The sequence below is a fragment of the Rattus norvegicus genome, chromosome 8, assembly GCF_021556685.1.
Source record: "Rattus norvegicus strain SHRSP/BbbUtx chromosome 8, alternate assembly SHRSP_T2T, whole genome shotgun sequence".
NCBI classification, from domain to species: Eukaryota; Metazoa; Chordata; class Mammalia; order Rodentia; family Muridae; genus Rattus; species Rattus norvegicus.
Window position 1 is genome coordinate 122,780,709 of NC_141541.1, and position 13,428 is coordinate 122,794,136.

The window sequence follows — 13,428 nt, forward strand, 5'->3', positions numbered from 1 at the left end:
CACACATACTAACACACACACACTCACCCACACATACACATACATGAAGACATACTAACACACATACACACACTCACCCACACATACACACAATGCACACACATGCACACATTCTAACACACATACATACACTCACCCACACATACACAAACATGCACATGTACTATCACACACATACACACACATACACACATGCACACACATGCACACATACTAACACATACACACACATGCACATGTACTGTCACACATACACACACTCAACACACACATTCACACACATACACAATACTCACACATACTCACACACTCACATACACATTCACACATATACACGTGTACACACAGAGAAACAGAGAGACAGAGAAAGAGACAGAGACACATGCAGAGGGACAGAGACAGACAGAAAGAGTTAGACAGAGACAGAACTGAATTACAGACCAGGAATTAGGATCGCCAACTGGTAAATATTTGACATTGTGTTGGCCTTGGCAGGTAGTGCTGGGCTGTCCCTGTATCCTTTCTTCCTAAGAGGTCCGAAGATCGACTCACAACCTAAAAAGCAAACTGTTGACGGGCTCTTCTTACAAAAACAATGTCCAGTCAGATAGGCATCTGCTTTGAAGTTGGAGCCAGAGAACACTGCATTAAGCCAGCCACGCCGGTGTGGTTACTGATCTGTCTGGGGTTATTGGTTCACCCTTTGTAATATGTTTTTATAAAGAAGGCTAGTGATATGATAGGTTTCTTCACACGTCTATTATGAAAATTGAAAATGACATTTTCTTCCTGGGTAAATTTATCCTGATCCCCGCCAAATCTGTCAGGATATTTCTTTGAAGGCTGTACTTAGAGAAGGACTTGATAGATGTCATTACTGGTGCTAGCTGGTGAGGAGAAATAGAGGAGAGTCCTGAGGCACCGGAAAGGTCGAAGCGGTGGGCCCTCAGTCTTCATGAGCTAAAAACACCATCCCCAAAAAGCACTCAGGTAAAAGGGACATGAAACCTTCCAAATCATACTATTTAAGTACTGTACTTAGCCTAGTAATTTTGGATATAGCATCCAATTACATTAGGTAGGCTTTTGGCTGCAATTACTACCACAGGGACACTGCAAACCCCAGACAGAGGCTTACGTGTTCACAGGAGCATGTATCTCTCTCCTTGCCCAGACAACGACCTTCTTTGAAAACAAGGACCTATTGCATTTGGATTTGTAGTCACATACCTCACACACAAGGCTGGCACTCAACATATATTCATCAATTTTCTGTCTGGAGCTAGTAAATAAATACGGTTTTGCTCACGGGCAAGCGAAGAAGGGGAGAGTTTCCAGGCATGGGAGAGCAAGTTGCCCGTGTGTAAGAAGCATCCCCAGGAGGTGCTGTGAGCGGCTCTGAGGGGATGGGTAGCTCAGAGCCACGATGCCAGGAGCCCACAGCTGTCTCTGTCTTGTGGCCAGAGTCTTCATCCACATAGTAGGAGAGATAGTGCCTTGTCCTTGGGGAGGTTTTTGGAGGTGATGTGGGCAGGGCCCTTTGGGGGAAGCATGGCTCCTTCTGTGCTCTCCAAACCAGTCTAGGTGATCATTCAGGTGTTACCATGAGGGGCCCGTCTAGATAAGTGTGCCATAAAGCCGTTGGGCTCTTTCCTGCCCCCACACACATTCATACTTCCCTCACATGCACTCTCTCCCTCTTTTGTGCCTCCCCCTCACACAGTAATAGCTTCCTCCCAGAGGTACTCCCTCCAGCAGGCACACAGCACACTTTCTCTCCCTTCTTCTAGAACCATTTTGTTTTCACTTCCTTTCTCCTGCTTCTGAGGAGGGGGAAATAAGATTTCTGGGCGAATGGCTGTTGTCAGCTACCCTTTCTTGCTTACTAGAGACCCAGGAGGTTCGGAAGGTGAGCTGCCGGGGGCTGGGCCTACTGGGGTGTGTCTAGGGGAGGGTAAGGCGTGACACAAGGACAGGTATTTGCTTTGGATGATTTGCCTTTGCCTGGAAGATTGTGATCAGGAAGAGGACAAACCTGTGTTACTGGTTTTATGGCTTTAGGGACAAGGGGCCCGGTCTCAGGGGCCTTGTAAGATAAGAGCAGAAGCCGACCAGGTTGCTCAGTGTGGACTCTGAAGCGTCTGGGGAAATGCAAGTGCCCGGCTCTCATGACCTTTTGGTCAGCAGCTCTGATGGAGGAGTGTGGGCATCTACATTCTCCTGTGCACTGTAGACCATTCTTTTCTGGGAGCCTGGGAGCAGCACAGAATCTCAGGCCCCACCTCCAAGCTGCTGACTCTGAGTTAGCCTGTTCATAAGCCCCAGAGGCGATCTACAGCACATTCCCTTTGAGACTCTGGCCTAAGGGTTGGAGGATCATTGTGCCTGGAGGATAGGGCGTGGGAGGGGCTGGCAGATTACAAACAGGCTGTGGGATGACCTAGAAGAGCCTGGAATGATTTGTACAGTGAGGATGGTGATGTAGACAGATGCAGTCTGAGGCTGGCATCTTAAATGCTTCAGGGATAAGGTGGACACGGCACCCCAGGTAGGCCCTGATGACACTGCTTTGAGAGGTCCTGTTTGCCTCTAGGGTGGAGAACATGGAGGTTGGCAGACGGAGGGAGGCTGTGATGGGTGCAGATGGCAGAGGTGATGTGTAGGTAGACCATACAACGTCTTGTTCAGGAGAACGTGGCTCATCTCTGCCCATCTCCAGAGGGAGCAGGAGCAGGCCTGGGGCTTGGAAGAAGCCCGATAGCCTATGTATCTATTGAATACATATGTACTCATAGGATGGTAAGGCTGATAGAAAGTCATTCTCATTAAAGTTTGGGATTCTAAATAAATGTAGTTACCACAAGTGTTCATGTGCCTCATGGTTCTTGAGAACCATGGTTTTAACCTTTAAAGGTCATTTGGTTATGTCTGGAGGCATGAATGAAGGACAGAGTTCATAGTCACTCTGTATCCATGGACTGGACATTTTTGGAAAAAATAAATTAAACCAAACCCTCACTTGTATTGAACTTGTACAGACTGTAAGACTTGAAGTGAGTCCTAACTACTGTGAGGCCCCCCAAGTGAGGCATGAGAACAGAGTTCGATGCAAATGCAAGAGGTTTCATTTCAGGCGCGTGGGGATCGACCTTCGATGAGCCCCTCGTGGTGAGTGACTAGAAGGCGACCCTGAATGGCTATAAACAAGCAGTTTTTATACTTTTTAGGGGTACAAGTTACATCAGCAAGGTTACAGTTTAAACTTATTGGCTAAGCATATTGACCTTTGAATCTATTGGCTAGCAAGCATGACATGCATTCGAACTCTATCTGGGATCAGAGGGTCAGATGACTATGTCAGTACGTTCTTTGGGTTTTCAAGAACTGTGAGTGGAGAATAGAACTTGGCCTAGCCTTGACCCGAGGCAGGAGGCTGGTACTTGGCCGAATCTTGACCTGAGGTGGTGGGTGTAAAGCTTGTGAAGGCCCTTAGGGTCCTCATAACCTACCTGCTTTCTACCGGGCCAAGCCTCCTAATAGCTTTTGTGCTTCATTAAGAACTAGGGTCCTTCACAGACCCCACTTTTCTGATGTTTTCCCAGAACTTGTACTGTGTTAGGGTTACCCAAGTACTGTGTACCATTTTCGTGGTGGTTTGAATGAAAATGGCCCCCACAGACTCATAGGGAGTGGTATTAGGAGGTGTGGCCTTATTGGATAGATGTGGCTTTGTTGGAGGAAGTGTGTCACTGAGGGTGGGCTTCGAGGTCTCAGATGCTCTAGGCAGGCCCAGTGTCTCCCTTTCTGCTTCCTGCTGATCCAGATTCGGAACTCTCAGCTACTTGTCCAGCACCATGTCTACCTGCATGCCACCATGCTTCCTGCCATGATGAAAATGTACTGAACCTTTGAACTGTAAGCCAGCCCCAGTTAAATGTTTCCTTATAAGAGTTGCTGTGGTTATGGTGTCTCTTCACAACAATAGAAACCCTAGGTAAGATACATTTCTATTGTGTTAGAGTTACCCATGTCCTTGTGCGCCATTTATACCGTATTAGGGCTTTACAACGTGAAAGCAAAAACACCCCACCCCCCACGGGCTCAGGTGTTTAAACACTTGATCTCTAGTGGTGGTATTTTAGGAGGTGTGCATCCTTTAGGAAGTGGCACCTCAGTGGAGGAAGTGGTTCACTGCAGTGGGGAGGGTGGCTTATGCTTTATAGCCTGACTTCAGTTCTGGGCCAAGCTCTCTGCCCCCTGGTGCACTGAGTTGTAAGGAGTCCCAGGTGTGTACATCAGCCACCATGGTTATCTCCCACACCTTCCTTGGCACGAAGGGCTCTACCCTTGAATGGTGAGCCCACGTAACTGATTCCTGCCTGAAGTTGTCCCATTTGGGTATTTCACCATCGTGTCAAGAAAACCAACTACGCCTACGGCATTATATACCACTGACATTATTTCAGGCCCATGAGAGCACATACACAGGCTCCATGCAAACACCTTAGGTTTTATAGAAGGGAGGGGGCATCTGTAGATTTTGGTATAGAGGTCCTGAAATGGATCCCTGCAGATACCTAAAGGCAGCCACATTGTCAAGCATCTTACACCACATAGGATGTCTCCCATAGAAATGGATTCCTGGGTCAAAGGGCTAGTAGTGCCCAGAATGAGGAAAGAAGGTGAATGCCAAAGACGGACTTAAACACACACACACACACACACACACACACACACACACACACTATATTTTTAAATGTTACAAAAGAGAAAAGAAAGTTATTTTAAAAGAGATGTGTTTTTCTGATTTTTAATTGTGTGTGTGTGTGTGTGTGTGTGTGTGTGTGTGTGTGTGTGTGTGTCAGGGGATATGTGTACATGACTGCAGAAGACAGCAGAGGCCAGAGACATTGGATCTCCCTGGAGCTAGAGTTACAGGCAGCTGGGAGTGGCCCAATATGGCCACTGGGAACTAAACTTATGTACCTCGTAACAGCAGTATCCACTCTTAACTGCTGAGCTGTCTCTCCAACATCCCTACACCTCCTTCTAAGAAATTTATTAAAAAAACAACAACCTTGAATTCTATGCTATGATGAGTTATGTGAGAGGAGGCATAATAAGAGAAAGAAGAGACTCAGGAAAAAAAGGAGGCAGGAGAACAAGAGCAAAGAAAGCGTTTGCCCTCAACTTCTGAAGGTCCAGTGGGGCCTGTGAGTACACTTGCAGTCCCAATACTTAGGAAGTAGAGGCAGGGGGATTACAAGTTTAAGGCCGGACTGGGTTGTATAGTGCAATCTTGTTTCCTAACTAAAACAAGATCTTTTTTTTTTTTTTTTTTTTTTAGAAAAAATTAAGGGCTCAGAGACGTGTTGGGTGCACTTGGTAAGAAGGCTGATGGGTCAGGCGTCTCAGCCAGTGCAGTTTTCATGAGGCTCAAACAACGTAGGTAACAGAACATCACAGACGCTAGATGCAGAGAGGCTGTGAGGCTAGGCCTGCAAGGCTCACCTTGTCATAGGGTGGAGGGATCCTATCCAACACCTTGAGGCGTTCCAGGGCAGCCTGGCCTGTGGGTGTAACAGCAGGCCTCATCAGAGGTGCTGAGAAACCCACCTGACCTCAGGAGCAGGGCGATAGGCCAGCCTCAGATGGTAGTGCATGTAGAGTCGTCTCATAAGATCTTTTTTTTTTTTTGAAAGGATAGAGAAGAGGATAAATACAATATAACTGAGCCAAAATCAAACTAACCAACAACCAACAACCAAACAAAAAACAAAAACAAGATAAAAATAAGAAAGAAACTAAGCAACAACAAACTCCTATAACATCCCCCATGAAACCTCAGAACTCTGAGGAAAAGGAAGAACAAAGAATGACTTAACAATTAATGATAAATAAATAAACAAGAAATGTCAGGGTATCAGAGGAGCCTTTTCGAGGTACACATATCTTTCCACTCTCCCAAATTCCATGGCACAGTGAAGCGTCTCCTTCTTTGGGAGTTGGCAGTGGAAGAGATGTGAGCGTCCATCACTTTATCACCTCCGGCCAGCGGTCTACAGAATACTAATTAGCGATTCCAACATTGCCTGCGAGGATAAAACGATAAAACCGCATTCTATCTTCGGTCTTACTGAGGTTCTAATGTAGATGCGGCTGTGCGGATGCAGGATCAAAACCAAAGGAGTGTGGGATGGGAATTTGAACACAACATACAATTGAGGTTGCTATAGAGACCATGCCCGTCTCCCTCAAGACATCTCAGGTACGGATGTTATAAAACACCAAACCATGCTGAGTTTAAGTGTGTTAGAGTTTCTTTCTCATCCTTAACCCAAACAATACAGTTCAGAAAACCATCTTAAGATTGCATTTACCAAAGGAAATTCTTAAAAGGTAAGCCTGGCTGGAGAGAGGACTTCAAGGTTAAGAGCACTTGCAGTTCCTTCCCGAGGACCGGCGTTCCACCACCAGCACCCACCAGGAGCGTGTACATCTCTAGCGCTGAGAAGGGTGGGTACCTCTGGCCTCAGGCACTTGCTCTAATGTACATATACCCACCTCCAATAACAGAAAACAATAAAAACAAATCTCAAAAAAAAGGAAAACAAGTAACTTGGCACCTGCATCTGTACTTAAGCGTACATTTTTACTAAGAATTTAAGTGTGGTGGATCTTCAAATCTTGTGACTTTAAGCCTTGGGAGGTGAACTTAGAAAGGTGTAGGTCCACACGCGGTCATTGTAAAAAACGTTTGAGGGTGACTCTCTTGGGAAACCCAGGCCTGCGTTTTGGGAGTGGGAATCGTCCTTTTCCTCCATGTCTCTGTACTTAAACCAATCTAGCTTTGGTTCATCGTGACATTCCTTTCTGTGGCATAGTCAAGTGTATTAGTCACTTTTTCATAGCTGTGATCAAATAACTGGACAAAAAAGCAACTTGGCGGGTGTGTGTGTGTGTGTGTGTGTGTGTGTGTGTGTGTGTGTGTGTGGGATTTGTGTAGCTTATAGTTCCAGAGAGGAAGACATGGTCACTGAACTGTGAGTCCAGCCTGCCCGTCGAGAAGCTGGCTGTGCACATCTCAACGGCATCCAGCAAGTCCAGGGAATAGGTGATAGAGCCGGACTGTAAACCTCAAAGCCCACCTCCAGTGGACACCTTCGGCAGCAGTGGACACCTTCTGCAGCAGTGGACACCTTCTGCAGCAGTGGACACCTTCTGCAGCAGTGGACACTTGAGGCAGCAGTGGACACCTGAAGCAGGGCTCCACTTCCTAGAGGTTCTATTGCATCTCCGAACAGCACAGCCAACTGGGCACCAAGTGTTCCAAACCATGGGCCAACAGGGGACGTCTCTCATGCAAAACACAATGTCAAGGATCCTGCTTCACCTAAGAGGAGATCCCTAAGGGGAAAGGGACATTTAGGCTTCTGGGGGCTGTGCTAGCTGGTATCCCCCTGTTGCTGCAGCTAAGATGAGAGATCCTTTTGTGGAGGGTGTGGTGTGAGGGGTAGAGAATGAACAAGGAAGAGATGAGCTGGAGTTTGGTTTTCTCCACGTAATGACTTGGGCCACACAGCGGGAGAATATTTCTAGCATAGCCCATCTGATCACATAATGGTTCACACGACCAGACTAATCATTATTATCCAGTGAGAGGAAACTATACAGGAATTGCTTAGATGGCAATCTAGCCATCCATTTAATAATATTGTGTCCACAAACACAGTCCAGGAAAAGAGGAATGCTTTGGTCAATAGCTGGTCTGGCAAACAGTGAACGGAAGGACCCTCTGGTGGTTTGAATGAGAATGGCTCCCATAGGTTCATATATTTAAATGTCTGGGTCTCGGTTGGCGAGCTTTTTAGGAAGGATTAGGAGGTGTGGCCTAATTGGAGTAGGTGTGTCGTTGGGGGGTGGGCCTTGAGGTTTTAAAAACTAGGCCCAGTGTGCCTCCTGGTTGTAGATCAGATGTGGGCTTTCAGCTCTGCTCCAGTGCCATGCCTACCTGCCTGTTGCCATGTTCCCACCATGACGGTCATGGACTCACCTGACACTGTCAGCAAACCCCCAATTAATGCTTTCTATATATGCTGCCTTGGTCATGGTGTCTCCTCAGAGCAGTAGAGCAGTGACTAAGCAGACCCTCTGTTATAGTTCGCATATGCTTGGCTCAGAGAGTGACAGTATTAGGAGGTGCGGCCCTGTTGGAGTGGGTGTGTCACCGTTGGTGTGGGCTTTAAGATCCTCATCCTAGCAGCCTGGAAGCCAGTCTTCTCCTAGCAGCCTTCGAATGAAGATGTAGAACTCTCAGCTCCTCCTGGGCTATGCCTGCCTGGATGCTGCCATGCTCCTGCCTTGATGACAGTGGATTGAACCTCTGAACCTGTAAGCAGTCCCAATTAAATGTTGCCCTTTTTAAGACTTGCATTGGTCACGGTGTCTGTTCATAGCAGTAAAACCCTAACTAAGACACCCCCATTAAGGGCATCCGTGTTAATATTTAACACACGCTCTTTGTGGGAAACCAAGGCAAGTTGTCCTTGTGATACCACAGGCTCGATGAGCTAAAACTGAAGCTCCAGCATCTTCAGTTTCATTTGGAACTTCTGTTTGCTTTTCTTTCATGCTCATCTTGTGTTTTGGTCACGCTATCAAGAGCCAAGCATCAGCTGTGCACAGACAAGGCAAGGTGAAGGAAAGGCCACTAAAAACTTTTAGAAATCTCCAAGCAGATCTCTACACTGGCTGTTTAATTTACACCCGTACCAGCAGTGAATAAGGTTCTTTTCTCTCCACACCCTCTGCAAGGTTTGTCAGATTTGGTGATAGCCATTTTGACAAGGGTGAGATGGTGTCTCCAGGTAGTTTTAATTTGCATGTACCTGGTGGCTAGGGATATCGAATATTAAAAAAAAAACAAAGTTATCGGTCATTTGTGTTTCTCCTTTCTTCCCAAAAGCTTTCTAATTTTGATGTGTGATGTTTACTTTATTTGTAATTATTTCTAATGATAAAGTTTATTTAAGAATTTAATTGCAAAATTGAGGAGATGGAGACCAAAGATATGAGATTTCATCTCACCGTACTCGTGGTCATCACCAAGAACACAACCACCAACAAATACTGACGGTGTGTGTGTGTGTGTGTGTGCATGTGTATGTGTGTGTGTCTGTGTGTGTGTCTGTGTGTGTGTCTGTGTGTGTGTCTGTATGTGTGTGCGTATGTGTATGTGTGTGTATGTATGTGTGTGCATGTGTGTCTGTGTGTCTGTGTGTTTGTGTGTCTGTGTGTATATGTGTGTGTGTGTGTCTGTGTGTGTGCATGTGTATGTGTGTGCGTGTGTGTGTGTGTGTGTGTTTGTGTGTGTGCACGTGCACACACAAATGAGTGTATGTACTTCTCTCACACTTCTATTGGGAACGCACGTTAGTGCAGCCACTATGGAAATCATCATGGAGGTTCCTTAAAGCCTAGATCTGGGGAGATGACCCAGTAGGTAAAGTGCTTGCTGCACAAGCATGAAGACCTCACTTCAGATCTCCAGCATCCCCATAAAGTTGGATATGGTGATGGAAACCAAACCTGTAACCCCAGAGCTAGGGGGCAGAGATGGAGGATCCTGGGACCTTGCTGGCCAGCCTAGCCAAGACAATGAGCTTCCGATTCAGTGAGAGACTCGGTCTCAAAAAAAAAAAAAAAAAAAAAGACCAAGTTGGAGGAAAGAAATCTCGCCATCCATTTCTGTCCTTCACATGTGTGCACAGCCCACACGGGCCAGGGCACCTACACATATACATGTAGTGTGCCTAGCAGCCCCCTTACACACACTCTGAAGACAGAGATACCAATGCCGCATGGTCAGCCAAAGCACTGAGGTCAATGGGATGTCCACACATCATAGGGATAAGTGCACGTCCGTGCTTACTGATGAGCTATTTATTAGAGCCAGTCACTATTTACCATATTCTTAGTCACTGGTCTATTGCTGTGAAGAGATACCATGACCAAGACAACTTATAGGAGGAAACATTTAACTAGGGGATTGTTTATGGCTTCATGGAGTTAGCTTACTATTGTCATGGTGGGGAGCATGAAGGTGGGCAGGCATGGTGCTGGAGAAGTAGCTGAGACAGGAGAGAGGGAGGGAGGGGGAGAGACAGGGAGAGAGCAAGCAAGCTGAGGAACCTCAAAGCTTACCCCAGTAACACATCCCCTTTAACAGATCCACATCTCCTGGTCCTTCCCAAACAGTTCTACTCCCCAGTGACCAAACATTTAAATATATGAGCCTATGGGGGACCATTCTCATGCAAACGACCACAGCCATGTTATAGAAATGGCTCACATACACATCAGCAGATGAATGGATTTTTAAACTGTGGTTAAAAAAAGAAATACACAATTGAGTATTGTTCAGCCGAAAAGAAGGATATAATTTTGTCATTTTTCAGGGGAAATGAAAGAAAGCCAGAAAGACAAACATTTAGTATTATGTCAGATATGAAGAGTACTGTTTTATTTTTCTTCTTAGGCATGAAAGTGAAAATCCAGCTAACTGGGGCTTCCTGACGATTTAGGCATCCCCCATGTTTCCCTTCATTTGTTTAACAGGCATGAACAATCCATCGCCAACAGTAGGGAAAGCCCCAGAATCCAGGCAATGGATATGATCACAGAGTCAGTGAGGTTCATAACTGTAAGGGACAAGCGGGTAAGTGTTGTGTTTGCAACTGGGCTGTGCCGAGAGGGCACGGGGGTGGGGGGGGAACTTCTGGCATTGCTTTGGACTCTGAGGGTCTCTGAGCACATTTACTTGCATGGGATTAAGTTTGAACATATGAATTTGGGAAGTCCAGTCTGTCAGAAGGGCCTCCCTGGGAAGCCCGTATATTCTTTATTTGTATATTTAATCATAGTGGTTACTGCATTTAGTTTCAGACGTCAGATTTGGAGGTAGGCATAAGAAATCCCACCCTATGCTAACGGGCTCTTGGTAATTGGCAACTGCTAGGGGAAGGAGAGTTGGTTTTCTTTAAGGGCGTGGTCCTTGATAAGTAGACTTCACTCTCAGCAAATGGTCTCACACCCAGGAATATGTAGATAGCACAGACTGGACTTGACTTGGGGGGGAGGGGGAAGTGAGACTAAAGTGGGGAGGAGGTGAGTTGAACATGGTCAAAATTCATTGAAAATCTCTCAATAAAAAATATTTCAAGGCCATTTTGATGTCTTTGTTTTGGGGTTTCATGGATATTTAAAAAAATAAATTATGATTAAAAACATCTATTTATGTGTGCGTGTGTGGGTGTGGCTGCCGTCAGAGGAACGACGTTTGCAGCCGGTTCTCACCTTCCACCATGCTGAGACGGGCGTCTCTGCTGCCAAGCAGTACGCGGCAGGCTGGCTGACCTCACCTTCCATCTCAGCTCAGGAATGCTGGGATAGCAGATGCCCTGGTCACAGCGCCTTCTGGGAGGGAAATCAGATGGTCGGGGCTCTGTGGCTACTCCTTTCACCCACTGAACCACCTCCCTGGCTCCAGCCGTTAGTGTTTTTAAGAGATATATCATTTCCCCTAATTACTAAGTTTTCAGGATCTCCTTAGCATCCGTGCCCAGGGTGACTTCTGTACCTGCCTCATTCTAGCCAGCTTGGAATTCCTTCTTCCACAGTTTGCTCCCTCCACTATTTATTTCCTATACGCCGCAACGCTTACCATGGAGTTTGACATGCTGGAGTGCAAAGGGACTCTGTGGAATTAACACGAATCAAGAACTGTTGGACAGTGCACTTATCTGCTCTACCAATGGGCCAGGCATGTCCCAGGGCAGCTGTGTATGGACTGACATGAACTGAGTGTTTGGGAGACTCAGGCTGGAGCACTGGGGATGGGCCAGCAGAGGCAGAGGGCTGGATAAGAACAGGTAATTGGGGCTCTGTTCCTTATTTTCTAAGCTTGGTCGTACCCTCTCCCCACTACATACACCCCAGTGTCCTGGCTAGTTTATGTCCACAGGACACAAGTCATTGTTTTCTGGGAAGATGAACCTCATTTTTTTAAACAGACGCCTCCATCAGCTTGGTCTCTAGGCAAGTCTGTGGGATCATTTTCCTGAGGAATGATTGGTGTGGGAGGGCTCAACCCACTGTGGGCGGGCTCAGCCCCCTGTGGGCGGTGTCACTCATGGGCCCGCTGCGTCGTGGTTCTGGGGTATATGCGAAAAAAGGCTGAACAAGCCATGGGGAGCAAGCCAGTAAGCAACAATCCTCCATTGCCTGTGTTTCAGTTCCTGCCTCGAGTCCCTGCTCTGACTTCCTTCCCTTCAGGATGAGCTGTGACAGACAGGTGAGGACCTTTTGGTCACGGTGTCTGTCACAGATCCAGAGGCCCCACGAGGAAGTACTGTTTCTACAGTTAGGAAGTGTGTTTGTTACACCTCCTGTTCCTGTAATTAGAAGCAACTTAGGAGGGCTTAGTCCACCATGGTGGGGAAGGTGGCGTAGCAGGAGGGGCCGCTGGTCACATTGCTTCTGCATCCAGGAAACTGAAGGAAAAGGAAGTGAGGTAATGCCAAGTCGTGGCCCCGCCCCCAGGGATCCACACCTTTCTTTAGTGAGGCTCTACCTCCTAAAGGTCCCCAACCCGCAGAACGGCACCACCAACTGGGAATCAAGGGGACATTTCACCGTCAGAACACAACAGGAAGAGAGGAAGGCATCACTTAAAGAAAATGTTCCGAGTAGAAAGAACAGTGTGATGATGGACTCTCTGGGTAAAAGTAGCATGGTGGGATAGTCTTCAGAGGAGATGTGACCACTAGGATGGGTCCCACTGGCCTGTGGGATGTCTAAGACATATATGATCGCTTGGGGGCGCTGTGGGCTGGTCAGGGTAGTGAAGACCTGTAGGTATTCAGAGTGAGGGTAGAAGGTGCTGGAATAGGTGATATGAGGAAGTCTGTCCAGCACTTTAGGGTGCAAGGAACATGACAAAGCCTTCGTCTCTATTTCAATCCTCTGAATACGAGCGAGTCACGCCCCCAACCCCGTTAGTGCATCGAGGTCAGGCTCTTGCATGTCTGTTGACTATTCCCTTGGGTACGTTCTGTTTATTACCTCGGTTTATAATTCCCTTAGAGACGTATGCAAACAGTTCGCGGTGACATTAGTGGAATTCAAAATCCAGGAAAAACCGGGTGTGGTGCTTCAAAACCTATAATCTCAGTACCTGGGAGGCCCTGGCAGGAGGACTGCCAAGAGTTCAAAGTCTGTAGCTCCACGGCAGCTTGAGCTATAAAGATCCTGTCTCAAGAAACCAACATGGGTTTAGAGAAATGGCTCAACAATTAGGAGCACGTGCTGTGCTTGCAGAGGACCCATTCAAACCCTAGCAAGGTTGCTTGTAATAACTCCAGACCCAGG

The 13,428-nt window shown here is 46.9% G+C and overlaps 1 non-coding gene across 1 annotated transcript; it reads right to left on the reverse strand.

Moving 5' to 3' along the window:
- Positions 1-5,404: 5,404 nt before the first annotated feature.
- Snord34 (small nucleolar RNA, C/D box 34) lies at positions 5,405-5,471 on the reverse strand. Its single transcript, XR_015628290.1, has one exon. It is a non-coding gene; the product is annotated as a small nucleolar RNA SNORD34 (small nucleolar RNA).
- Positions 5,472-13,428: the final 7,957 nt, after the last annotated feature.